The following is a 26990-nucleotide window of genomic DNA, read 5'->3' on the forward strand; positions in this document are numbered from 1 at the left end:
GGTCGTATTCTGTTATGAATATTGCTGCAATTCAAAATGGAGTTTAGAAATTCAAGATGGCGCATATGATAGGAAGGGTTTGAACTCCATCTTGGTACCCTTTCTTCATGGCATTTTCCCACCAAAACTCTGTTTTCCTGAGGGACAGAGGAACCTGAGGGGCAGAGAACTGGCTGGACCTGGTTGGGAGCGATGCCGGTCAGAGTGTGCCTCAGGAACTCGCGCCTCAGAGAGTGTAGAAGGGACGGTCAGTGGTGACGCAGGCGCTGTCCACCATCAAGGCAGCCACGTCCAGGTTCTTTGTGCGGCATCGGATCAAGACTTCGGCTACTAACATCTGTCAAGGATTCTGATACTTACCTGACTCCTGTAATCCACCAAAGGATCCAGGGAAGACTGTACTCTCAGCCCAGATCTGCTGATCTCCTGCTTGGGCAGCAGAGAGCCAGATCCTCCGATGTCCCAGAGACCCTGAGACGGACCATCCATTGCCGCTGTCCTCCATCTGCATCCAGAAGAGAGGCAGTAATTATTTTTCAGGCATTTATTAGTTTAGCCAAGGAACAGTTTAAGGGCCAGGGCTTTATGCCCTCTTGCTGGAATCTATTTGTGGGTATTTGTAATGTTCCCCATAGTGAATCTTCCTCCGGTTGTATCTATCCCTTAATCAATCTTCTTTCTGTTTAAGGTTATATTCTCTCTAACCTTTATTTCAATGCAACACGGGCGGGAGGCACACAGATTTCTAATCCTCCCAGCTGATAGATGCTGGTAGGGGTCGACCCTCTTGTATTATTATTATTATAACCTCCTTATTATTCCACACAGAGATTTGGGGGTAACATAGGTCTCCCTTTCCTCCGAGTATTTCAACTAACTGTGGCTCTCGCTAACGGAGCGTTATGGAAATTAGAAGGAGGGCCTGTAGAAATCTCTGCTGTGCATCGTCATGCTGCTATAAAGGCCCCCACAGCCACTCTAACCTCCGTTAGTGAGCCAGGGGTACAAGAATTTCCCAGTGTATGGACTAAAAATAAGGCAGCTCGTGCCAGGGCCAAGGCGAAGCCGAAGGATGAACAGGGCTGGGATCCAGCAGCAGCCCCAACCCCTGGCCCTGGGAGCAGCGGTGACCGAAGATGACTCCACCTCAGGCCAGATCCGCAGCAAGGTAAGAGTCGGGCCAGGCGGGAGGGTCCCCAGGACCCCTGGGGAGCTTCTGCCTGCTGGCGCCCCAGAGGCTGCTGCCTCCCTCCCCAGCCCCTCACAGCACTCCAGTGCCTGGAGTCTCCTTCTGCCTCCCCCCTGCAGCGGGCGAGCAACCTGGCAGAAAGGAGCAGCATCTGCCCAGCAAGCCCAGCCCAGCGCGGGGGGGGGGGGGGGGGGGCAGCCAAAAATTTTTTTGCTTGGGGCAGCAAAAAACCTAGAGCCGGCCCTGACTGGAAGATCAGGCATCTCCTCACCACTCTCATCCTCACTGGGGCCGGAAGGCTCAGCGTGAACATTTGTGTCTGTGTATCTCAGGAGAGCTCCTTCCTGCGTAGATAGAAAAGCTTCCTTTGCTTGCTTTCTTGCTGCCCCAGAGGGGCGTTTTCTTCTTTCACTCATGACGTCTGTTCTGTGCCAGCTAAAGTGGCTCTGTAGCGGGGCGACCTGGCTCCCAGCCACCCCAGCGAGGGATGAGCCAGAACAGCCGCCAGAGTGGGCGGAGCCACCGCCGCCTGTCCCCGCCCCCCGGAAGTCAAGGGGCGGGACAGGAAGTATAAAGGCCAAGCCACAGCGCTCAGTAGCTGCCCGGCAGCGGGAGAGGACAGACGCTGGTGCCCGAGCTCCCGCTGGCCTGAGCCTGCCCAGGGCCCGGTATCCAGAGGAGGACTGGCCGAGCCTGCCCCGGGCCCGGTATCCGGAGGAGGACTGGCCGAGCCGACCCCGAGCCCGGTACCCCGAGGAGGACTGGCCGAGCCTGCCGAGAGCCCGGTATCCGGAGGAGGACTGGCCGAGCCTGCCCAGGGCCCGGTATCCGGAGGAGGACTGGCCGAGCCTCCCCAGGGCCCGGTATCCAGAGGAGGACTGGCCGAGCCTGCCCCGGGCCCGGTATCCGGAGGAGGACTGGCCGAGCCGACCCCGAGCCCGGTACCCCGAGGAGGACTGGCCGAGCCTGCCGAGAGCCCGGTATCCGGAGGAGGACTGGCCGAGCCTGCCCAGGGCCCGGTATCCAGAGGAGTATTGGCCGAGCCTGCCCCGGGCCCGGTATCCAGAGGAGGACTGGCCGAACCTGCCCCGGGCCCGGTATCCGGAGGAGGACTGGCCGAGCCTGCCCAGGGCCCGGTATCCAGAGGAGGACTGGCCGAGCCTGCCCCGGGCCCGGTATCCGGAGGAGGACTGGCCGAGCCGACCCCGAGCCCGGTACCCCGAGGAGGACTGGCCGAGCCTGCCGAGAGCCCGGTATCCGGAGGAGGACTGGCCGAGCCTGCCCAGGGCCCGGTATCCAGAGGAGGACTGGCCGAGCCTGCCCCGGGCCCGGTATCCGGAGGAGGACTGGCCGAGCCGACCCCGAGCCCGGTACCCTGAGGAGGACTGGCCGAGCCGGCCGAGAGCCCGGTATCCAGAGGAGGACTGGCCGAGCCTGCCCCGGGCCCGGTATCCGGAGGAGGACTGGCCGAGCCTGCCCAGGGCCCGGTATCCAGAGGAGGACTGGCCGAGCCTGCCCCGGGCCCGGTATCTGGAGGAGGACTGGCCGAGCCGACCCCGAGTCCGGTACCCTGAGGAGGACTGGCCGAGCCTGCCGAGAGCCCGGTATCCAGAGGAGGACTGGCCGAGCCGACCCCAAGCCCGGTATCCGGAGGAGCGGCCTGAGCTCACCCCCGCCAAGGGTCCGGAGGAACCGACCGATCTACCCAGCGCTCGGGGCCCGGAGGAGCCCATGATCTGGGACACGGCAGACGAGACTCAGGAGGAACAGGTACCCATGGAGGAGGAGATGGGAAGTGGCCCGGGGATAGCAGACCCCGAACCCATGTCAGTGTGTTGCGGTCAGGATCCCCACTGACTGCACGGCAGACGGACTGCTGCAGATAGGGCCCCGGGCTGGAACACAGTGGAGTGGGTGGGCCTGTGTTCCCCCGGGTGGCAGTCTCTCCTCAATCCCTGCATAAGGGGCCTGAGCTCCGAACTGTTACTTGTGTGTTCAGTCCCTGCCCAAGGGCCTGAGCCTTAACTGTTATTAGCTTTGTAGCGGGGCGGCCTGGCTCCCAGCCGCCCCTGCGAGGGATGAGCCAGAACAGCCGCCAGAGTGGGCGGAGCCACCACCGCCTGTCCCCACCCCCGGAAGTCAAGGGGCGGGACAGGAAGTATAAAGGCCAGGCCACAGCGCTCAGTAGCCGGCCGGCAGCGGGAGAGGACAGACGCTGGTGCCCGAGCTCCCGCTGGCCTGAGCCTGCCCAGGGCCCGGTATCCAGAGGAGGACTGGCTGAGCCTGCCCCGGGCCCGGTATCCGGAGGAGGACTGGCCGAGCCTGCCCCGGGCCCGGTATCCGGAGGAGGACTGGCCGAGCCTGCCAAGAGCCCGGTATCCGGAGGAGGACTGGCCGAGCCTGCCGAGAGCCCGGTATCCGGAGGAGGACTGGCCGAGCCTGCCGAGAGCCCGGTATCCGGAGGAGGACTGGCCGAGCCTGCCGAGAGCCCGATATCCGGAGGAGGACTGGCCGAGCCTGCCGAGAGCCCAGTATCCGGAGGAGGACTGGCCGAGCCTGCCGAGAGCCCGGTATCCGGAGGAGGACTGGCCGAGCCTGTCGAGAGCCCGGTATCCGGAGGAGGACTGGCCGAGCCTGCCGAGAGCCCGGTATCCGGAGGAGGAGTGGCCGAGCCTGCCGAGAGCCCGGTATCCGGAGGAGGACTGGCCGAGCCTGCCGAGAGCCCGGTATCCTGAGGAGGACTGGCCGAGCCGATCCCGAGCCCGGTATCCGGAGGAGGACTGGCCGAGCCTGCCGAGAGCCCGGTATCCGGAGGAGGACTGGCCAAGCCTGCCGAGAGCCCGGTATCCTGAGGAGGACTGGCCGAGCTGACCCCGAGCCCGGTATCTGGAGGAGGACTGGCCGAGCCTGCCAAGAGCCCGGTATCCAGAGGAGGACTGGCCGAGCCGACCCCGAGCCCGGTATCCGGAGGAGCGGCCTGAGCACACCCCCGCCAAGGGTCCGGAGGAACCGACCGATCTACCCGGTGCTCGGGGCCCGGAGGAGCCCATGATCTGGGACACGGCAGACGAGACTCAGGATGTGCAGGTACCCATGGAGGAGGAGATGGGAAGTGGCCCGGGGCTAGCGGACCCCGAACCCATGTCAGTGTGTTGCGGTCAGGATCCCCACTGACGATGGACTGCTGCGGATAGGGCCCCAGGCTGGAACACAATGGAGTGGGTGGGCCTGTGTTCCCCCCTGCCAGCCCGCGCCGGGTGGCAGTCTCTCCTCCTCCCTGCATAAGGGCCTGAGCTCTGAACTATTATTTGTGTGTTCAGTCCCTGCCCAAGGGCCTGAGCTCTGAACTGTTAATTGTGTGCTCAATCCTTGCCTAAGGGCCTGAGCTCTGAACTGTTACTTGTGTGCTCAATCCCTGCCTAAGGGCCTGAGCTGTGAACTGTTACTTGTGTGCTCAATCCTTGCCTAAGGGCCTGAGCTCTGAACTGTTACTTGTGTGCTCAATCCTTGCCTAAGGGCCTGAGCCTTAACTGTTATTAGCTTTGTAGCGGGGCAGCCTGGCTCCCAGCCAGCAAAAGGAGCAAAAGGAGCAGCAGGCCGCACAGCTGCAGCAGCAGCTCGTGGAGCAGCTGGGAACGCGAAGGAACCAGTTCGTGCAAGACCTAATCACCCAGCACCAGGACTTCCAGCGGCAATGTCTCCAGCAGCTCGCAGTGGCGCTGGCCCGACCCGGAGAGGCACAGCCTGGAGGCGCAGCCGGGACCACACGGTCCAGCCCCCCGATCCGGCTGACGAAGATGGTACCCAGCGATGACCCGGAAGCCTTTCTCGTCACCTTCGAGCGGGTGGCCGCCGTCGCTGGCTGGGCCCCGGAGCTATGGGCTTCCATCTTGGCCCCGTACTTGACTGGGACGACGCAGACGGTCTATCGAGGCCTGTCGGTGGAAGCAGCCCAAGACTACAGCCAAGTAAAGGCTGCCATTCTGGACGCCCTGGATGTGAGCCCCGAGACTTTCCGCCAGCGGTTTAGGAGTCTGACCTACCCCACGGGGGCCCAGCCTCGACGGGTGGCCCAGGAACTCTGGGAAACCTGCAAGCGGTGGTTGCAGCCTGAGCGCCGAACGTCGGAAGAGTTAATGGAGCAGGTGGTGCTGGAGCAGTTCACCCACGTTCTTCCACCACGGGGACGGGCCTGGGTCCTCCGCCACCGGCCAGCAACCCTGGCCGCCGCCGTTTCACTAATGGAGGACTTCCTTGCGGCTGAAATGCCGATAGGCCCGGGAGTTCGAGTAGCCCCACCAGGGGCAGAGCACCCTAACCCCAAGAAGAAAGGGGCGCCCGCTCGAGCGGATTTATGGGTTTCCTCCCGGGGAACCGAGGACTGGACTCGTGCCCCGGTGGCGCCCAGGTGACCCACTCGGATCCCGATCCCCGCAGGGCGAAGAGACCACCGAAGTCCTCCTGGAAACCACCCTGGGACTCGGCTCCGGACGGGACGGGCAACCCTGGGGCCCTGTTTCTCCTGCGGGGAGTACGGCCATCTCCAGAGGGATTGCCCGGGATTGGAGTGTACCTTTGGTCAGGTCTGTGCAGGGGAGGCTCGTGCCCGTCCTTCTCAAGCGGCTAAGATCACCGTACCGGTGGTCATTGAGGGATACCCGACGGTGGCCCTCCTCGACTTGGGCTGCGGACAGACGCTAGTCCGCCGACACGTCGGTCCCCCGGCGGACGCCCGACTGGGTGAAATTCGCCTACAGTGCATCCATTGGGACATCCGGCCGTACCGGAGTACCCGGGCCCAACTGACGATTGAGGGGGTCACCCGATCAATGATGGTGGGACTTGCCCCGCGACTGGCATACCCCGTGATCCTGGGTCGGGACTGGCCGGAGTTTCCAGCAATCCTCCGCCGGCACGCAGGAGACGACCCGCGGGCCATGCCAGCCTTAGAAGGGGAGGCCCCCGAGAGCGAAGGAGAGGAGAGAGAAGCCCCTGAGACAACCAGCTCGACGGGAGAACCCGAGAATGCTTCCCCAGGAGCAGGGGAGAATCCCTCACCCACCACGGACTTTTGCCGGGACCAACGGGCCGACCCCACACTTCAGCGGGTATACGAACAATTGGCCGTGACGGACGGGACTGTCCTCGACCCTGGTCGAGCGGCCCAGTGGCCACACTTTGAGTTGCGGCAGGAGCGCCTGTATCGTGTCGAACGGGACCCCCCACACGGGGGAGACCCAGACCCAACTGCTCGTTCCCCGGTGTCATCGACGGTCCGTCATGAAGTTGGCCCACGACGTCCCCGCGGCTGGACACCTTGGTCACGAGAAGACCCTGGCCCGGATTTTGGGACGCTTCTTCTGGCCGGAGGTGTACCAGGAAGTAAAGAATTATTGTAATTCCTGCCCGGGTTGCCAGTTGGCCGCCCCGGCGCGGGCTCCCAAGGCCCCGTTGATCCCGATGCCCCTAATCGAGACCCTCTTTGAGCGCGTGGCCATGGACCTGGTGGGGCCTCTTCCCAAGAGCAGTGCGGGGTTTCAATACATCTTAGTGATGTTGGACTATGCCACCCAGTTCCCCGAGGCAATTCCCCTCCGGAACATTACAGCCCGCACGATCGCCGATGAGCTGGTGAAGGTTTTTGCCCGCGTCAGCCTACCCCACGAAATCCTTACAGATCAAGGGACGAACTTTACTTTGCAGTTGCTCCGGCAGGTGTGTGAGCTTCTGGGGGTCAAGCAACTGCGGACGTCAGTCTATCATCCCCAGACTGATGGACTGGTTGAGAGGTTTAACCGGACCCTAAAAGACATGCTCCGTAAGTTTCCCCAGGAGGACCTTGGGCGATGGGACCAGCTACTCCCGCCCTTGCTCCTGGCAGTCCGAGAGGTCCCCCAGTCGTCGACGAACTTCTCGCCGTTCGAACTGCTGTACGGCCGTCGACCGCGGGGCCTATTGGACCTAATGAGGGAAACTTGGGAGCAAACCCCCTCACCGGCCCAGGGCCTCTTCAAGTACGTGATCCAGCTCCAAGAGCGTCTTAAGCAGGCTGGAGACTGGTCCCGAGAGAATTTGAAAGCCGCCCAGGAGGCGCAAGCCCAGACGTACAACCGGGACACCCAAACACGGGACTTTTTACCCAGAGACCGGGTATTACTCCTCCTCCCCTCCAGTGAGTCGAAGATTCTGGCTCGCTGGCAAGGACCATATGAGGTAGTCCGGAAGGTGGGCCCGGTTACATATGAGATCGACCAGCCCGATCGCAAGAAGAGGATACAGCGGTACCACGTCAACCTGCTCAAGCCCTGGCGGGAACGGGAAGCGCTTTTGATTAACCCCTACCCACCAGAACCTGAGCTAGGGCCCCAGATAGCCCATACCCAGGACCCTGAGGAACCCCAACTTGGGGAGACCCTAACGGAGGACCAACTCAAGCAAACCCGGTGCCTCCTACAAGCCTTCCCTCACACCTTCACGGCCCAACCGGGAGCCACCACCCTGGTGTACCATAGGATCCAAACGGAGCCGGGGGTGGTGATTTGCGGCGCGACCAGGCCCTTGCCATATCACCGGAGATGCGTCGTGGATGAGGAGGTACGGGCGATGCTGGACCTGGGGGTGATTGAACCCTCGCACAGCGAGTGGCATACCCCAGTCGTGCTGGTACCGAAGCCCGACGGCTCCCAACGGTTCTGCATCGACTTCAGGCGCGTGAATGCCATCTCCAAGTTTGATGCCTACCCCATGCCCCGGATAGCCGAGATGTTGGCCCGGTTAGGAGGAGCCCGCTACATCACGACCCTTGACCTTAGCAAGGGGTATTGGCAAATCCCCCTGGAACCTACTTCCAGGGAGAAAACTGCGTTCGCCACCCCTAAGGGCTTATACCAGTTTACCCGAATGCCCTTCGGCCTCCACGGGGCCCCGGCCGCGTTTCAGCGCCTGATGGACCGCCTCCTCCAACCCCACCAAGACTACGCGGCGGCCTATTTGGATGATGTGGTCATTTACAGTCCGTAGTGGGAGAACCATCTAGAAAGGGTCGCAGCCGTCCTGAGGTCCCTGCGGGCAGCCGGGCAAATGGCCAACCCGAAGAAGTGCTGCATCGGCCGACAAGAAACCAAGTATCTGGGGTACGCTATCGGACATGGACAGGTAAAACCGCTGGTGGACAAGGTGCAGGCCATTGCAACCTGCCCCCCACCCGCCACGAAACGGCAGGTATGCCACTTTCTGGAGCTGGCGGGGTATTATCGACGCTTCATCCCCCAATTTGCGGCAATTGCCGCCCCCTTAACGGGGCTCTTGACGAAGGAAAGCCCACGGCAAGTGGTCTGGACCCGCGAGTGCGACGAGGCCTTCCAAACCCTCAAAACAAGCCTCTGCCAAGAGCCAGTCTTATATAGCCCCGATTTTAACCAGGCCTTTGTCCTGCAAACGGACGCTTCGGAGGTGAGCCTAGGGGCGGTCCTCTCCCAAGAGGTCAGCGGGGAAGAGCATCCAGTCCTCTACATCAGTCGGAAGCTGTTCCCCCGAGAGAAGAACTATGCGGTGGTGGAAAAGGAAGCCCTAGCCACGAAGTGGGCTTGTGACGCCCTGCGCTACTACCTCCTAGGAGCCCCTTTCATCTTGGTCACCGACCACTCTGCCCTCCAGTGGCTGGCCCGCATGAAGGACCATAATATGCGGCTGCAACGGTGGTACTTGGCGCTGCAACCTTATGCCTTCACCGTTCGCCATCGGGCCGGGAAAGACCACGCGAACGCCGACTTCCTTTCCCGCCTAGGGGGTATGGAAGAGTCTGTCCCCGGTACCCGGGAACCAGCCTTGAGGGGGGGGCCGTGTAGCGGGGCGTCCTGGCTCCCAGCCGCCCCTGTAAGGGACGAGCCAGAACAGCCGCCAGAGTGGGCGGAGCCACCGCCGCCTGTCCCCGCCCCCGGAAGTCAAGGGGCGGGACAGGAAGTATAAAGGCCAAGCCACAGCGCTCAGTAGCTGCCCGGCAGCGGGAGAGGACAGACGCTGGTGCCCGAGCTCCCGCTGGCCTGAGCCTGCCCAGGGCCCGGTATCCTGAGGAGGACTGGCCGAGCCTGCCCCGGGCCCGGTATCCGGAGGAGTATTGGCCGAGCCTGCCCCGGGCCCGGTATCCGGAGGAGGACTGGCCGAGCCTGCCCCGGGCCCGGTATCCGGAGGAGCGGCCTGAGCTCACCCCCGCCGAGTGTCCGGAGGAACCGACCGATCTACCCAGCGCTTGGGGCCTGGAGGAGCCCATGATCTGGGACACGGCAGACGAGACTCAGGATGTGCAGGTACCCATGGAGGAGGAGATGGGAAGTGGCCCGGGGATAGCAGACCCCGAACCCATGTCAGTGTGTTGCGGTCAGGATCCCCACTGACTGCGCGGCAGACGGACTGCTGCGGATAGGGCCCCGGGCTGGAACACAGTGGAGTGGGTGGGCCTGTGTTCCCCGCTGCCACCCCGCGCCGCGTGGCAGTCTCTCCTCCTCCCTGCCTAAGGGCCTGAGCTCTGAACTGTTACTTGTGTGCTCAATCCCTGCCCAAGGGCCTGAGCTCTGAACTGTTACTTGTGTGCTCAATCCCTGCCCAAGGGCCTGAGCTGTGAACTGTTACTTGTGTGCTCAATCCTTGCCTAAGGGCCTGAGCTGTGAACTGTTATTAGCTTTGTAGCGGGGCGGCCTGGCTCCCAGCCGCCCCTGCAAGGGACGAGCCCCACCCCGGAACCTCTACAGGCTCTCAACACTCAATTGAAGGGGACAAATAAGCAGGCTGGTAGCAGGGCCTGAGTGAGGGAAGATATCAGCGTCTTAAGGGCCTAACTGGCTCCTACTACTTCAGTTGACTGCCTGTTCTCCTCAGGTGGGTTCAGGGAAGCAGCAGGAACCAGGAAGCTCCCTGAGAAGCTGGTGTGAATCAGTCCAGGCTCCTGGGGGTGCTGGAGAGGTACATAAGAGACGACTCCTCCTCTATCTCCCTGCAGCTCCTGCTGCTTTCTGTTATTCCCTGTCCCCTTTTCTCCTGCCTGCCTGTTCTGTCTCTTGTGCCCTCTTTCCTCCAGCCCAGCACTCCGCCATCTCTGTGCGTCTAGAGCAGAGAGAATACAGATGCACCAGCAGCAGACACAATTTTCTACACTCTGGGTCCTAGTGGCGCCCCCCACACAGACACAGTCTGGCACCTGAGGCGGCCGCCTCAGTTCTCCTCATGGTAAGGCCAGCCCTGCTGGGGATTACAGTGGACGAGAAGCTGGATATGAGTCAGCAGTGGGCCCTTGTTGCCCCGTATCTGGGCAAGAGGGACTGAGGGGGGGGGAAAGGGCTGTGACTCCAGTTTGCTCACATCCCCCACCCCCACCCCAGTTCCACCTGCAACCGACACTATTCGTGGTGTGTGTGACCCCCGCAGCGGCTGGGCGCCCCATTGTCCTGCACACACACAGCCAGACAGGCTCTGCCCCCAGCAGCTCCCAATCGACAGAGAAGCCCCAGGCAAAGGGCCAGGCCGAACCGAGGGGATCCGGCGCATGTCAGGCCCTCCCCTGTGCCGGGCATGGAGCATTTCCCCAAGGGCAGCCGTCGCTCACCATGCCCCAGAGCAGCCGAGCTTCTGAGCAGCACGAGGGGCCTGTGGTTAGAGCCCATGGCTGGGAGTCAGGCCATCCGGGGTCTCCCCAGGGAAGTGTTAGTGTGCAAGGCCAGGTGTGCAAAGGGAGGCACTGAGCAGCCTGCCCCCGTCACCAGCAGTGCCAGGCTCCCGGGTCAGTGCCCAACCCACCACCCGGCAGCTGCCTGGGATGGCTGCTGGCCTCCTGCGGGGGCTGGGTTAGGCTCACGTACGCCCATGACAAGGCCTTGGAGAATTTCCCGAATGTTTTTCTGTTTGTTGTGATCACTGGCTGGGGGAGACCAATCAAACTGCCCCATGAACGCTCCGGGGGCCTGGCGACGTGGCCGTGCAGGGGGATTATGCCCGTTCGTGCCTTAAACAATCCCCGAGCTGTGTGCCTGCACCGGGGCTCCCACCCCTTCCCTCCCACCCCTTCGTTCCTCTCTATCCAGCTGACACCTGCCCCCTCTGGGGTCTCCCAACCCCTCCTGCTGCCCAGGCTTCCCCTCCCATCCCAGGGCTTGGCCCCCTGCCCTGCTCCTTGCTGGGGAAGGCGAAAGAGCAGAGGAGGAATAGGGAATCCAGGAAGTGCCCCATGGAGTCGAGGAGCTTCCTGTGGGCTTGGTCCCAGCCAATGGTTATTGTCTTTTGTTCCCAGCAGCGTGGGACAAAGGCCCCGGATACAGAGCGGCTGTCTTCTCCCGCTGGGGAGGTACCGCGCTGGGCAAGGGGACGAGAGTGACGGGACCACTGCAGTGCGAGCTGCTCTGGGTGTGGATCTGGGGGAGGGGGAGACGCTGATTGTAACTATGCTGGTTCTGGTGGGACCCAACTGAGAGTGCCAATTCAGGACAAATTGCTAAAACAGGGCAGTTACAGCCCAAGGCTGGGGTTTTCCACCTCTAAGGCAAACCAAACCAGCCAGACTAAGAGGACTTTGGTTTCACCCCACTGGCTAACCACAAGTCACACAAGCAATTCCCTTAGACACTCCAGTTTCCCAGTATCACCACCAGTGCCACTCGTTATGGGGACAAATGGTTATGAAAACCAATACCCCAGTAAAAGAAAAAAGGTTCTTCTGATCCCCAAGGACCAAGCCACAGACCCAGGTCAATATACAAATCAGATCTTACCCACAAATCACGCTGTTGCCAATCCTTTAGAACCTAAAATCTAAAGGTTTATTGATAAAAGAAAAAAGATAGAGATGAGAGCTAGAATTGGTTAAATGGAATCAATTACATACAGTAATGGCAAAGTCTTGGTTCAGGCTTGTAGCAGTGATAGAATAAACTGCAGGTTCAAATCAAGTCTCTGGAATACATCCCCAGCTGGGATGGGTCCTCAGTCCTTTGTTCAGAGCTTCAGTTTGTAGCAAAGTTCCTCCAGAGGTAAGAAGCAGGATTGAATACAAGATGGAGATGAGGCATCAGCCTTTTATAGTCTTTTCCAGGTGTAAGAACACCTCTTTGTTCTTACTGTGGAAAATTACAGCAAAATGGAGTCTGGAGTCACATGGGCCAGTCCCTGCATACTTTGCTGAGTTACAAGCTGTATTTGCCTTCTCTCAATGGGTCCATTGTATAGCTGATGGTCCTTAATGGGCCATCAAGCAGGCTAGGCAGAGCTAACACCAACTTGTCTGGGATGTCACCCAGAAGCATAGCATAAGTTTGCCATACAGACAGTACAGAGCCAATATTCATAACTTCAACTACAAAATTGATACACACATATAGACAGAATAATCATAACCAGCCAACCATAACCTTGTCTTAGACATCTCATTTGTCCCCCTTTATACACGATTTGGTGCCACTACAGGACTTTGGTTGCTTCTATATGGTCCCGGTTCAAATCAATAATGTGACACTGATCCACAAACATCTGCCGTCCCCTTCCAGACAGGATCACAGCCCATTAATCTGGGGAGCTGCTGAGAGCGTGGGGCATGGACCTCCATGGCCAGCCTGTCGCCAGCTAGGGCTGGCGTTTAAAGAGGCAGCCTCTGCCTAGTGAAGCCCCCTGCCCTGCTCCTCAGCCCCTCTACCTTGAGCCCCTGCGAGAGATTGTCTCCCCCCCGCCTCCAAACCATTCCTGGTGCTCCTCTCGCAGGGCAGGGCTGATGGGTGGGTGCTGAGGTAGCTGGGAGTGGGGGTGATGAGATGGCAGGGCTGTGGGTGGAGGCGTGACAGGTGTTTGCCAGGAGTCAGTGAGGGTGGGGGGAGCCCAGTGCAGCGAGAAGCCAGGGGCACTGCGGGAAGTGGCCGGTGTATCAGCAATGTCCCAACCCGCTCCCCTGGTTTAATCTCTGTCTGCTCTAGTGTGCCTGGGCTGCGCGGCTCCATGGCCCCGTACCGCATCCGGCAGTACGAGGACGGTGACTACGAGGCCGTGTGCACCATGTTCGGCCATGGGATTATGGAGCACACTCCTGCTGGCTACATCCACAGGCTGAAGCGTCCCCAGACCCAGCTGCTCTTCCTGGGCCTGTTCCTGGCGGTGCTCGTGGCCTCCGGGTCCCTCCTGGTCTCCTGCTCGCTCTCACTGGGGCCTGGTTTTGCATCTGGTCTCTCTGGACCGATTACATCCAGCAGTTTCTTCACAACAACCTACTGGACATCCGGAGAACCTACCTGGAGGCAGCAGACTCTTGTCTCTGGGTGGCAGAGGCTGAGGGGGCGGTGGTGGGTGCGGTGGGGGCTGTCCTGCCGGAGTTCCCCTCGGAAAGGGGGCACGCCCTGTAACTAAAGCGTATGTCCGTGGAGAGGTATTAGGGGGCTTATTCCTTCACCCTCTCACTTTCCTGGTCCTGCTTGCATGAACAGAGAGCAACAATACCCGAAGTCCGAAGATGCAAACAATTCAATGTTTATAGGGATGAACTTCCAGCAAGCATGATTCCAGTTTCCTTCCTCAGCTCTGACACCACAGAGCCTTGCCTGTGTCCCTGTTCCCATCCCCTGTTCCCATTCCCACCCCTTACTTCCTGATTGACTGCAGACTATGTAGTAAAACTTGAGTTCTGCTTAGCTATACCTTAACCAATCATTTTCCTGAAATGTAACTAACCAATCCTAACATACTGTAACATGGTTATTTAACCAATTATAGCCCACCACCTTAATTGGTTTACACCCAACAAAATTAATTATACAGCAGACAGAAACAATCACAGAACCAGCCAGAGATTATACAGACAAACAATAGGGAAGTGGAGACTACAGTGATAGAACAATACAGAAATGAGGATTTGACATCCCAGCTATTGATAAGTGAGTTCTTGCCAGACAGGATGCTATTAAACTAAGTTTCCTTTTACATCTTCTAGGCTCTTCCCTTTCTCTGGAGGTGATGGGAATATCAGGACAGGATTGTATTCCTAACAGCCCAATAGCACCTTATTTCCATGTGACTGCTTTGGAATGTGAGGATGTGACCGTTCACTTCCCAGTTTATGGCTGCCTCTGCTGCTTAGCCGAAGACCTTAGCCTAAGAACCAGGCCTCAGACTGTCACAGTGAGAGAAGGCCCTTACACAGACAGACAGTGATTTTGATTCTTTCTTTTATACCTCTATAACTAGCTTAGTGATAAAAATACACCTAAATTCTTAAAGTGTAGGTCTTTGCAGACAGGCCTGAATATCTCTATCCTAACAGGAGGGAGCACCGGGGCCGGGGCATCGCCAGGGCGCTCTGCAGGACGGTCATCCGCTTCGCCCAGAAACGCAGGTACAGTGCAGTCGTGCTGTCCACCTCCATGGTTCAGTACTCGGCTCAGCAGCTGTACGAGAGCATGGGCTTCCGGAGGGTTTTGGAGAGGTCCCCATCGCGCCTCGCCAGCTTCCTGCAGTTCTCCCTGTTTTAATACCAATGCGAGGTTCCAGGGTCTTGCTGAAGGCTCAGGGGGGGCGATTCTTCGCCTGCCTGCTCAGCCGCTGGGAGCTTTGCCTGGCTTGTTAATTAACTCCCAGCAAGTTGCTACTTTTTTACCTTTTTGGTTAAAAAATAAACTGAGCTTGGAGGAAAAGTCTCGCACGCGTGACACTGTTCTTGTGCTGGCTTGGGATTATTGTTCCCCCAGGGGCTCCTCCTTCCCCACAGCCACCTGGGTCCCCTGGATCTGAACTTCACCCCTGGAGCTGAGCCGGCCAGGATCAGACTCACCCCCATTTGCTCAGTGGTTTCTAGATGGTCCCGGACTCCTAAAGAACCTGGCGACCCTAGCAAGGAAACCTCCATGAAGGATCATTTGAATTTTCACCCACTCTTCTTTGACAGGTTCGTGTCTCATTCCTGTCATCCACAGAAATGTCCAATCCTTGGATCTTGCCAATTTCTTCACCCTCCCTGTGACGTTGTGCAGTCTATATGGTTTTATAAAAACTTGATAATAAGTCAATATAATGTAACTGAGATAGTTTTAGAGAAAATACGGTAATAAGTGAATGTACCGTAACTGGGATATGCTTCATGCAAAAGGTCTCTTGTAAGGTATCATTACAAAGCTTATAATCTACTGAGTGTGATCATCCGATTTGTAGAAATGTACCACTCTTGTATCTGAAACTAGAAATATAAAACATAACTCTGAAGGCCTATTGTAATTATGTAAAGTGTGGGCCATTAAGGATGGTTTGGAATCTTGATGACTCCCATTGTCTGCAGATGGCTGTATTTACCTGTGAGTCTTCCTGTATATGTGTGTGCTGGCAAGTGAGTAATGAAGTCTTGCAGTGATCATGTCACCTGAAGTGGAATCCATCTTTAACCTGGTGCTTTTCCAGTGAGGGGGGGTGGAAACCCAGAGAGACAAAGAGTTCCCGCCTTATGCAAAAGATACTTAAAGGGGGGAAGAGAACAGAGAGGGGGAGGAGCCATCATGAAGAATCCCCTAGCTATCACCTGAGCTGGAACAAGAGCTGTACCAGGGGAAAGAATTGTTCCCAGGCCTGGAAGGTGTCCAGCCTGAGAAAAACTTACTGAAGCATCTCTGAGGGGGAGATTATCTGTATTCAGTTTGATTAGGCATAGATTTGCGCATTTTATTTTATTTTGCGTGGTGACTTACTTTGTTCTGTCTGTTACTACTTTGAACCACTTAAATCCTACTGTCTGTATTCAATAAAATCACTTTTTATTTAGTAATTCACTCAGAGTATGTATTAATACCTGGGGGAGCAAACAGCTGTGCATATCTCTCTATCAGTGTTATAGAGGGCGAACAATTTATGAGTTTGCTCTGCATAAGCTTTATACAGGGCAAAACGGATTTATCTGGGTTTAGACCCCATTGGGAGTTGGGCATCTGAGTGCTAAAGACAAGCACACTTCTGTGAGCTGGTTTCAGGTAAACCTGCAGCTTTGGGACAGGAGATTCAGACCCTGGATCTGTGTCTGGAGCCAGACAGGAGTGTCTGGCTCAGCAAGACAGAGTGCTGGAGTCCTGAGCTGGCAGGGAAAACAGGAGCAGGGGTAGTCTTTGCACATCGGGAGGCAGCTCCCAAGGGGGTTTCTGTGATCCAACCCGTCACACTCCCCTACCCCACAACATCCAGTAGCAGTGAGTTCCACAGGCTGGCTATGTATCGTGTGGAAAAGGCAATTCCTTTGCTAAGTTTACAATGTCCCACCCTTCCCGTTCGTTGGCTGTCCCCTTGTTGGTGTATCCTGAGACAAGGAGAACAGAAGCGCTGGATCTTCGTTCTGTAGCCCATTCGTTCTTTTATTCATGTTGAGCACGTCACCTTAGAAAGGAGATGGATAAGAGTGAACAAGCCCAGGCTCGTTGATCTCTTCATGGGACAGTTTTTTCCAGGCCCTTGTTGGTCCCCGTTGCCCTCCTCTGAACCCGCTAGTTCTGCAATGTCCTTTCGGAGACGGACTGTATCCAGATCGACCTCTCTTTGCTGCCCCGGGTGGGCCGGGCACGTGGCAGCCCTGGGTGCACATGCTCACTTGCTCTTGCTCCTCGCAGCCCAGAGTCCTCGGCACCTCCCCGACAGCCCCGCTCGCTCACCCGTTCCCAGGCAGTGCGAGGTGTCTCGATTGCAGCAGCAGCCGTGGCAGGAGACGAGCGAGGGTGTGAACGCCCCGCTTGGCCGGAGCACACAGCTCTGTCTGGGGGTTCGTGTCCTCAGCGCTATGGGCACAGCTGGGCGGCTGATTCCCAGGGCAGTCGACGGAGACGTGCTAGCTCTGATTTGAGCTGACGGGCTAAAAGTAGCCGTGTGGCTACAGTAGCTCAGGCTAGCCGGCTGGGCACATACCCAGGGGAGGGCAGCTGAGACTGGACGTGTGCGGCTAGCCAGAGCTGCAGGTTTCCCAGAGTGGCGTGACCCCAATGGCCTGGTGTGCCAGCACCATGCAGCGCCCCCAGAGCCCTGGCCCCATAGCACACAGGGGCTTGGAAGTGCCAATCCGTTGGGGTCCTTTGCTGGGTGGTGCTGCCCAGGGGGAAAGCCCTGCACTGTTGTCACCAGCCAGCAGCCGGGATTCAGCTGCTCCTCAGCCATTCCCAGGGCCAGGACTCCTGCAGCCGCTGAGCCGGGCCCCAGGGGCTGGTGGAGAGCAGGCCCCACAGCAGGAGGAATGCCTGGTTTTAATCCTTCCCAGTGCAAGGCTGGGCGGTGCAGTGCTTAGGGCACTGGCTTTGGACTGGGGTGACGCCGGTGCTATGCCCTGCTCTGCCACAGCCTGCCTGGGTGCCCTTGGGCCAGTCACTTAGCCGCTCTGTGCCTCAGTCCCTGACTGTGCTGAGGTGAGCAGCCCTGCCTTACCTACGGCGGGGTATGAGGACGGAGCTGGTTTTAGTAAAGGGAAATCATGCCTCACCAATCTACTAGAATCCTTGGAGGGGGTCAACAAGCATGTGGACCAAGGGGATTCAGTGGATATTGTGTACTTAGATTTTCAGAAGGCCTTTGACAAGGTCCCTCACCAAAGGCTCTTACGCAAAGTAACCTGCACCGGGATAAGAGGGAAGGTTCTCTCATGGACTGGTAACTGGTTAAAAGATAGGAAACAAAGGGTAGATATAAATGGTCAGTTTTCAGAGTGGAGAGAGGTAAATAGTGGTGTCCCCCAGGGGTCTGTACTGGGCCCAGTCCTATGCAACATATTCATAAATAATCTGGAAAAGGAGGTAAACAGTGAGGTGGCAAAATTTGCAGTTGATACAAAATTACTAAAGATAGTTAAGACCCAGGCAGACTGCAAAGAGCTACAAAAGGATCTCTCCAAACTGGGTGACTGGGCAACAAAACGGCAGATGTCCCTAGCCTCAATTTCCAGAAGCTGGGAATGGGTGACAGGGGATGGATCACTTGATGATTCCCTGCTCTGTTCATTCCCTCTGGGGCACCTGGCACTGGCCACTGTCGGCAGACAGGACACTGGGCTAGATGGGCCTTTGGTCTGACCCAGTTGGGCCATTCTTATGTTCCTGTTGTGACAGGCTGGGTCACAGAGACCCCCATTGGGATTGCCACCTGATGTGCTGGGACTACGTCACACCCTCCTCCTGAACTTACTGCCAGAGACTTGGACACTGTCCGTGGCGGAGGCAGTGCACCTGAAATTCCTCTCTGGGCTCCCCTCTGGGGCAGACACTCCTATGTCCCCCAAAAGGGAAGGGGACCCTGATCCAGCTGTGGGCTCACAGCTACCAGCTATGACAGACCCAGGTGCCAGATGCCAGGCCCAGGCCGGGCGCCCGTCTCCTCGGGCCCAGCTCCGCTGGCAGGTACAATGGGTGGCGTGTTGGGCTCTATTGACACAGGGCCGTGGTGCTGGTCCGTACCTGGCTACCGGTCAGTGGGCAGGACGCTGGGCCGGGGCTGTTTGCGTTAGCGACACTCCAGGGGCTGGGCACAGAGCACCCGCAGTGCGCTGGGGTTCCCACCCGCTCCGTCTGTGTAGGAGCCAGGCTGGGCTGCCTGCCAGTGACCGAGGCTCTGTCCCCTCGGGCGGCAGAATGGGCGGGGGGGGAGGGGGGATGGGGGACCCGCCAGGGAGGTGATTGCATCTGTTTGGATTAATCAGCTAAACTGTGAAGCAAACAGGGCTGCTACCCCCTCCCGACAGCCTGCCAGCCCATCCTCCCTAGCCAGCTGTTGGGCCATGGGGCAGGTGGAGGTGGGCTGGGGAGGGTCAGTGATTGGGGGGTTTGTCCCTGGGGTAGAAGCGGGGTTTGTAGGGAGGCTGGGGGCAGGGGGTTAGGCTGCTCATTGAGTGGCAGGCATGCTATAGGGTCAGCTATTGGGAAGGGGGGTGCACACTTTGGGGGCTGCGGAGGGCTGGGCAGTGCCTGGGGGAGGGGGCAGGACAGGGACTAGCCAAGCGGCTGGGAAAGGCCCTTGTTGCTGGAAGCGGGTTACACCAGATGGGTGCCCCTCCATGCCAGGAACACACCATGGCTTTGTGCTTTGTTGTAAGCTTGTGTCCCTGACATATTTGGGGTGCATTGCGTCATACACCAAGAAGTGCTCTGCGCTAAACCTGACAAGGGAGACAGACCGAAAGCTGTAATAGACAACGTGGTGCAGATTGTTCACTTCATACACGCTCGCCCCCTGCGTCACCGTCCGGGTGGGGAACATGTGCACCAAATTGAAACAGAAGATGGAGACCTCGTCACGCCCACTGAAGTGCGGTGGTTACGCCGTGGTAAAGTCCTGGGCCGTTTCCTGGCACTGCCATGAGAAATCCAGCAGGTTCTTGCTCAGAAATCTCAAAGGTACCCAGAGTTAGAAGATGAAAACTGGATTTTGGATGTGGCTTTTCTCGTTGGCATCACTGGTCAACTGAACACGTTGAATGAGTCATTGCAGGGGAAAAAATCACCTCTTGCCCACACTAATTGCTAGTGTCAGAAAATTCATGCTACACCTGCAGTTAATGTCAACTCAGTTACCTCCATGTGACGACACTCACTGCCCGCATTTGAAAAAATGCTGGACAAACACTGATCAAGGAACCCAATCTGATCCGTCAGTTCACAAACAAGCACTGGCTACACTGGCAGAGCGTTTCGAGAACTGCTTTTCTTCTCGGAGAGCTCTGAAGCCCTGCCTCTCTGCACTCTCACATCCATTTGTGTTTGATCTGAACAAATGTGGAGTAGCATGGTAGAGCTCTGGGGGTGATAAAAGGAAGTTTGAGGAGGAATTAATTCATGTCCATGCTCTGGATGAAGATGAAATTAAACAGCTAAAGAGGAAAGGTTTACGAGAACAGTGGTTGAATACCCCTGATCTAATTCTCTGGCACGGAATTGCAAAGCTCATGTCAATCTTTGGCGCAACATACACATGCGAGCAGACGTTTCCTGCTACGGGACACATCAAATGCAAGAAGCGCAGGAGACTAACGGATGGAAAGCTCAGTGCTGAATTGCAAAGCGTCTGCTCTAAGCAATTGTCCTGAATTGATACTCTCAGTTGTGTCCCACCAGAGGCCGCTTTGTTACAGGGAGGTGTAGGTTGGACATTAGGAAACACTATTTCACTAGGAGGGTGGTGAAGCACTGGAATGGGTTACCTAGGGAGGTGGAGGAATCTACATTTGTCAAGGTTCCCTCCCCACTCTGAACTTTAGGGTACAGATGTGGGGACCCCCATGAAAGACCCCCTAAGCTTATTTTTACCAGCTTAGGTTAACAGTACGCTGCCACCACCAAGCGAGTTAACCAAAGATTTAGGGAGATCCACTTGGAACTCTGCCTTTCCCCAAATATCTCCCAAGTCCCTAACCCCCACTTTCCTGGGCAGGCTTGAGAATAATCCTCCCCAAGTCCTTACACCCCTTTTCCTGGGTAGGCTTGAGAATATCCCCTCACCACTTAGTCCTGGTGAACACCGATCCAAACCGTTGGATCTTAAAACAATGAAAAATCAATCAGGTTCTTAAAAGAAGAATTTTAATTAAAGAAAAAAGGTGGAAGGAATACCTCTGTAAGATTAGAATGAAAGGCAATCTCACAGACAATCAGATTCAAAACACAGAGGGTTTCCCTCTGGGCAAAACTTTAAAGTTACACAAAGAACCCAAATTTACCCTCCCTCTTATTCGCAAAAGAACTCACAAACAGGAAAATAAAAGTAACCTAACTCATTCCTTCTCTAAATACTCACTACCCTATAGGGGTGGGATGGCTCCTTCTTTCTCTGTCTCCGGCAAAAGCCCACACCCAGCACAGACAAAAGACTTTTTCCCCCTTCCAGATTTTTAAAGTATCTTGTCTCCTTATTGGTCCTTCTGGTCAGGTGTCAGCTAGGTTATGTGAGCTTCTTAACCCTTTACAGGTGTAACCCTTCTGCCCATCTAAGTTGGCAGCAACAAGGGCCGGGTTCAGTATCTAGGGGTTCCGTTTCAATAATGCAATGCAAAACCGGCTCGAGGCCCCACCCAGTGACCCGGGACAAATACATACCATCCCCTGGGCGCCCCTAAGCGGCAATACTTCCCCTCTCGCAAGCACGCAGTCTGAGTGTAGCAAAATCCTTTGAATAAAGGAGGGAAACAATGCGGCATCATGTTGGGGAAACACCACAAACAGGATTCATACCACAAACTATGAGCAAAAGACCCACCCCCAAGTAAGTTTGGCAGTATCCTTTTCCCCTCAGGGTCTTAAGTCCAAATCACCCAAAGTCCCAAAAGTCCAACAACCCAAAGTCTCTGTCCCTGGTCGGTGCAGCCCCAGAGTTCAAAAGTTTATCTGCAGAGTTTTACCTCCCAGCCTGGGTGGAAATGCCCCGCCCCCCCCCCGGATGTTAAGGGGCACCTTACGTGGTCCAAGGCTGACTGCCCCGCCTCTCCGTGGGGTTCTGCTGCAGCCTTCACCGCAAGCCACTCCGCCAGCTGCTCTGCTCCGCTCCACCAGCTGCCCTGCTGTGACAATGCGGTTCTGGCAGAACCCAACTGAGAGTGCCAACTCAGGACAAATTGCTAAAACAGGGCAGTTACAGCCCAAGGCTGGGGCTTTTACACCTCTAAGGCAAACCAAACCAGCCAGACTAGGAGGACTTCGGTCTCATCCCACTGGCTAACTGCAAGTCTCACAAGCAATCTCCTTAGACACTCCAGTTTCCCAGTATTACCACCAGTGCCACACGTTATGGGGACAAATGGTTATGAAAACCAATACCCCAGTAAAAGAAAAAAGTTCTCCTGATCCCAACGGACCAAGCCCCAGACCCAGGTCAATATACAAGTCAGATCTTACCCACAAATCACGCTGCTGCCAATCCTTTAGAATCTAAAATCTAAAGGTTTATTCATAAAAGGAAAAAGATAGAGATGAGAGTTAGAATTGGTTAAATGGAATCAATTACATACAGTAATGGCAAAGTTCTTGGTTCAGGCTTGCAGCAGCGATGGACTGGGTTTGAACTGCAGGTTCAAATCAAGTCTCTGGAATACATCCCCCGCTGGGATGGGTCATTCAGTCCTTTGTTCAGAGCTTCAGTTTGTAGCAAAGTTCCTCCAGAGGTAAGAAGCAGGATTGAAGACAAGATGGAGATGAGGCATCAGCCTTATATAGTCTTTTCCAGGTGTAAGAACACCTCTTTGTTCTTACTGTGGAAAATTACAGCAAAATGGAGTCTGGAGTCACATGGGCCAGTCCCTGCATACTTTGCTGAGTTACAAGGCGTATCTGTCTTCTCTCAATGGGTCCATTGTATAGCTGATGGTCCTTAATGGGCCATCAAGCAGGCTAGGCAGAGCTAATCTCAGCTTGTCTGGGATGTCACCCAGAAGCATAGCATAAATTTGCCATACAGACAGTATAGAGCCAATATTCATAACTTCAACTACAAAACTGATACACACATATAGACAGCATAATCATAACCAGTGAACCATAACCTTGTCCTAGACACCCCATTTGACCCCCTTTATACAAGATTTGGGTGCCACTACAGGACCTTGGTTGCAACAATGATCTATACGGTCCCAGTTTATGTCAATAACGTCACACCCGCCAACTGCGCCACTCTGCCAGCTGCTCCGCTCCATCAGCCGTCCCATAAGCCGCTCCGCCAGCTGCTCTGTTCCACCAGCCGTACCGTAAGCTGCTCCACCAGCTGCTCCGCTCCATCAGCCGTCCCGTGAGCTGCTCTGCTCCACCAACTGTCCCGCCAACTGCACCGCTCTGCCAGCTGCTCAGTCATATAGCTTCAGCCCCCCACCCACTTAACACGGCACTCAGTGATTTCAGCTCTTTATTGATTTCAGCTTGTAGTAGGGGAGCCCCAGTGCTGCTGCACCATTGGCCCAAAGCGAGCTCAGCATAGCAGCCTGTAACTAGGCTCTTAATGGAATCAAAATTAGCTCTGCTATTCAATAGTGGAGAGAGGAGATAGTGCAATTGATATTTCCAGCCCTCAAAGAGTGCCTACACCATCAGCTATAAATACCCATCCCTGGCCTCTCTCAATTCACTGGGTTTTGGAACCCATGTCCTTTTTCTAGCGAGTGCTACTTAGGTGATGGTGAGACCCTCTGTCATAAAAGAGTTTCATTGTCCTTGATTTACATAATCAGGGTAACAACACTTTATTCCTCCTGCCCCAATAACAAAGAAACTGGGGATCCCATAGCAGCCAAAGTGACCATTATGGGCTGCCGTGGGCTCATGCTAGGCGGGGTGGGTGTGCCTACGCAACCAAGATCAGCCCCTGAAGTTCTTTTCCAAAACTCGCCACAATTCACCACCAGATGTCAGGGTAGAGCTCATCCTGACTCTGCTTACACAGGTAAAAGAAGAATTAACCCTTAACTGTATGTTTATGACAACATCCTTAGAGGTTTTTAAGGTCAGGCTTGACAAAGCCCTGGCTGGGATGATTTAGTTGGGGTTGGTCCTGCTTTGAGCAGGGGGTTGGACTAGATGACCTCATGAGATCCCTTCCAACCCTGATATTCTATTATTCTAGGATTGTATGAGAAGCAACACACAGTGTCTTTGTTCACACATATTAGTAAGGATATAAGAATATCAAAAGTCAGGGTCCTGCACCCCCCTCTTCTGGCGATTCACCGTGACTCTCAGCCAGCCAGTAAAACAGAAGGTTTATTAGACGACAGGAACACAGTCCCAAGCAGAGCTTGTAGGTACAACCAGGACCCCATAGCCAGGTCCCTCTGGGGTGGTGGGGCAGGGAGCTTAGACCTCAACCCTGGGGGGTTCCCTCCATTTCCTCAGCCAGCTTCAAACTGAAACTCCACTGCAGCCATGTCCTTCCACCCTCCCCCAGGCTCCTCCTCCAGCCTTTGTCCAGTTTCCCGGGCAAACGTGTCACCTGGCCCCATCCCCCTCCCGGCTCAGGTTACAGGCTCAGGTATCGTCCCTCAAATAAAGTCATCCCCTGCTCTCCCATTCCCCGTGCAGACAGTCCCAGTAAAACTAGATGACATTCCCAGGTCAATCCGCCCCGCTCCCTACTGCGTCACATCTCTCCCCCTTTGGAGACTGAACTGAGCGGGGTCACTCTGACCAGTGACCTGGGGAAGTTCAGGGCCCCCTCGCCAGGAAAACGCGTCCGCTATCAGGTTGTCTCTTCCCTTCACGTGGACCACGTCCATGTCATAATCCTGCAGGAGCAGGCTCCACCTCAGGAGCTTGGCATTGGCTCCTTTCATCTGGTGCAGCCAGGTCAGGGGAGAGTGGTCGATGTACACAGTGAAGTGTTGCCCAAAGAGAGATGGCTCTAGTTTCTTGAGGGCCCACACCATGGCCAGGCATTCCTTCTCGATGGCCGCGTAGTTCTGCTCCCGGGGTAGCAACTTCTTGCTCAGGTACACGATGGGGTGTCTCTTCCCCTTTTCATGCTCCTGCATTAACAGCGCCCCCAGTCCCATGTCTGAGGTGTCGGTGAACACCATAAAGGGCTTGTCAAAGTCTGGGTTTGCCAGAACTGGGCCACTGACCAGAGCTTCCTTCAGTGCACAGAGAGCCTCCAGCACTGCTTGGTCCAGACCACCTTGTCTGGCTTCCCCTTCTTGCACAGCTCTGTGAATGGGGGCGGCTATTGAGCTAAAGTGGGGCACGAATCTTCAATAGTACCCCACCATCCCAATAAAGGCTTGGACCTGCTTTTTGGTTTGAGGAGCGGGCCAGTCTCTGATCACCTCCACTTTGGCTGGTTCCGGCTTTAGTCAGCCGCTCCCCACCCGGTGACCTAGGTAGGATACCTCAGCCATCCCCACCTTGCACTTCTCCAGTTTTACGGTCAGCCCAGCCTCCTGGAGTCGGTCCAGCACTTGTCTAACCTGGGACACGTGGTCCTCCCAGGTCTGGCTAAAGACACAGATGTTATTAATATACGCCACGGTGGCGAAGACGCGGGCCCGCGCCGTGCGGTCATACCAGACCTTCTGCTTCCTCTGGGCTCTGGCCAGATTCTCCTTGGCCAGGCCCATGAGCTCAGCAAGTCTTTTCCAGAAGGTTAGGACTTACTCCACCATTGACTCTTAATTGGGAGTGACCTTTCCCTCCCATTTGTCTTTTATTAGGTTTAGGGGCCCCCTTACCCTCCTGCCATTTAACAGTTCGAAAGGCAAAAACCCAGTAGACTCCTGGGGCACTTCCCTGTACGCGAACAGCAGGTGAGGTAAGTACTTGTCCCAGTCCTGCGGGTGCTGGTTTATAAATGTTTTTAGCATCATTTTTAGCGTTCCGTTGAACCTCTCCACCAGCCCATTGGATTGGTGCTCCGGTGCTTGTGGGAGAAATGTGGGGTCCAGCACAGCTGGGCCTCAGCGTATCACCCCCAATCCAATGGGCTGGTGGAGAGGTTTAATAAAAGACAAATGAGAGAATCTGGCCAGAGCCCAGAGGAAGCAGAAGGTCTGGTATGACTACACGGCATGGGCCCGTGCCTATGCCATGGCGTGGACCCACGCCTAGGGGATCAGGTGATGGTTCTCATCCCCATGAGGAAAAACAAACTACAGGCCACCTGGGAAGGTCCTTTCAAGGTTGTCAAGCAACTAAATGAGGTAAACTATGTGGTGGAGCTGTCGAACCAGGCCCACCACCGCCGGGGGTATCACGTCAATAGGATGAAGCCATATTATGACAGGGGGAATGTGGGTGTTTGACATTTGGGAGGAGCAGGAAAATAACCCTTTAGTAAATCTGTTCCCTGGAACAAAAGCTGGCTCCCCCCTGGAAACAATTCCCCTCTCGGATCGGCTGACCCCGGCCCAGCGAGCTGAGATCAAAGGGGTTGCTGCATCTGTACGGACAGCTCTTTTCCAATCAGCCTGGATGCACTAATCTGACGGTCCACTGGGTGGAGACAGGATCACATCCTCCTATAAAATGCTCCCCCTTCCGAGTCACAGAAAAAACTACACAGGACCTAAAAAAAAAGGTCAGGAACATGCTGGCTTTGGGGGTGATCCTGCCATTTTCCAACCCTTGGGCCTCGCCCGTGGTGCTGGTCCCCAAAAAGGACGGGTCGATCCGGTTCTGTGTGGACTATCGGAAGCTCAATGCCATCACTGTAGCCGATGCCTACCCCATGCCCAGGCCTGACGAGCTCCTAGACAAGCTGGGAGGTGCTCGGTACCTTACCACCGTGGATCTTACAAAGGGCTACTGGCAAGTGCCACTGGATGCAGATGCCAGGTTAAAATCGGCCTTTATCACCCCTCTGGGGCTCTATGAGTTCCTAACCCTGCCCTTCGGCCTCAAGGGAGCGCCGGCCACCTTCCAGCGCCTGGTGGATCAGCTACTGAGGGGGATGGAGAGTTTTGCCGTGGCGTATATCGATGACATCTGTGTCTTTAGCCAGACCTGGCAACGACTGCAACAGCCGTAGTGGATCCAATCCCAGAGACCCAGCCAAAGCCAGTCCCAGAACCGGAACTGACAATGCAACCAGCACCAGAATTAATTAAATTAATTAAAGAAAAAGGTAAAAATCATCTCTGTAAAATCAGTATGAAAACTAACTTTACAGGGTAATCAAACTTAAAGAGCCCAGAGGAATCCCCTCTAGTCTTAGGTTCAAAGTTACAGCAAACAGAGATAAACACTCTAGCAAAAAGGTACATTTACAAGTTGAGAAAACAAAGATAAAAACTAACACACCTTGCCTGGCTGTTTACTTACAAGTTTGAAATAAGAGAGACTTGTTTAGAAAGATGTGGAGAACCTGGATT

General features: G+C 56.1%; 1 protein-coding gene and 1 pseudogene across 1 annotated transcript in view; one reads left to right on the forward strand and one right to left on the reverse strand.

Moving 5' to 3' along the window:
• The window catches only part of LOC135984057 (N-acetyltransferase 8-like), a 436601-nt gene that overhangs the window by 283142 nt on the left and 126469 nt on the right, over window positions 1-26990 (reverse strand). The gene's annotated exons all lie outside the window — the stretch shown is intronic.
• On the forward strand, window positions 12974-15966 carry LOC135984059 (N-acetyltransferase family 8 member 3-like; annotated as a pseudogene).

This window comes from Chrysemys picta, chromosome 5, assembly GCF_011386835.1.
Source record: "Chrysemys picta bellii isolate R12L10 chromosome 5, ASM1138683v2, whole genome shotgun sequence".
In the NCBI taxonomy this organism is placed as follows: Eukaryota; Metazoa; Chordata; order Testudines; family Emydidae; genus Chrysemys; species Chrysemys picta.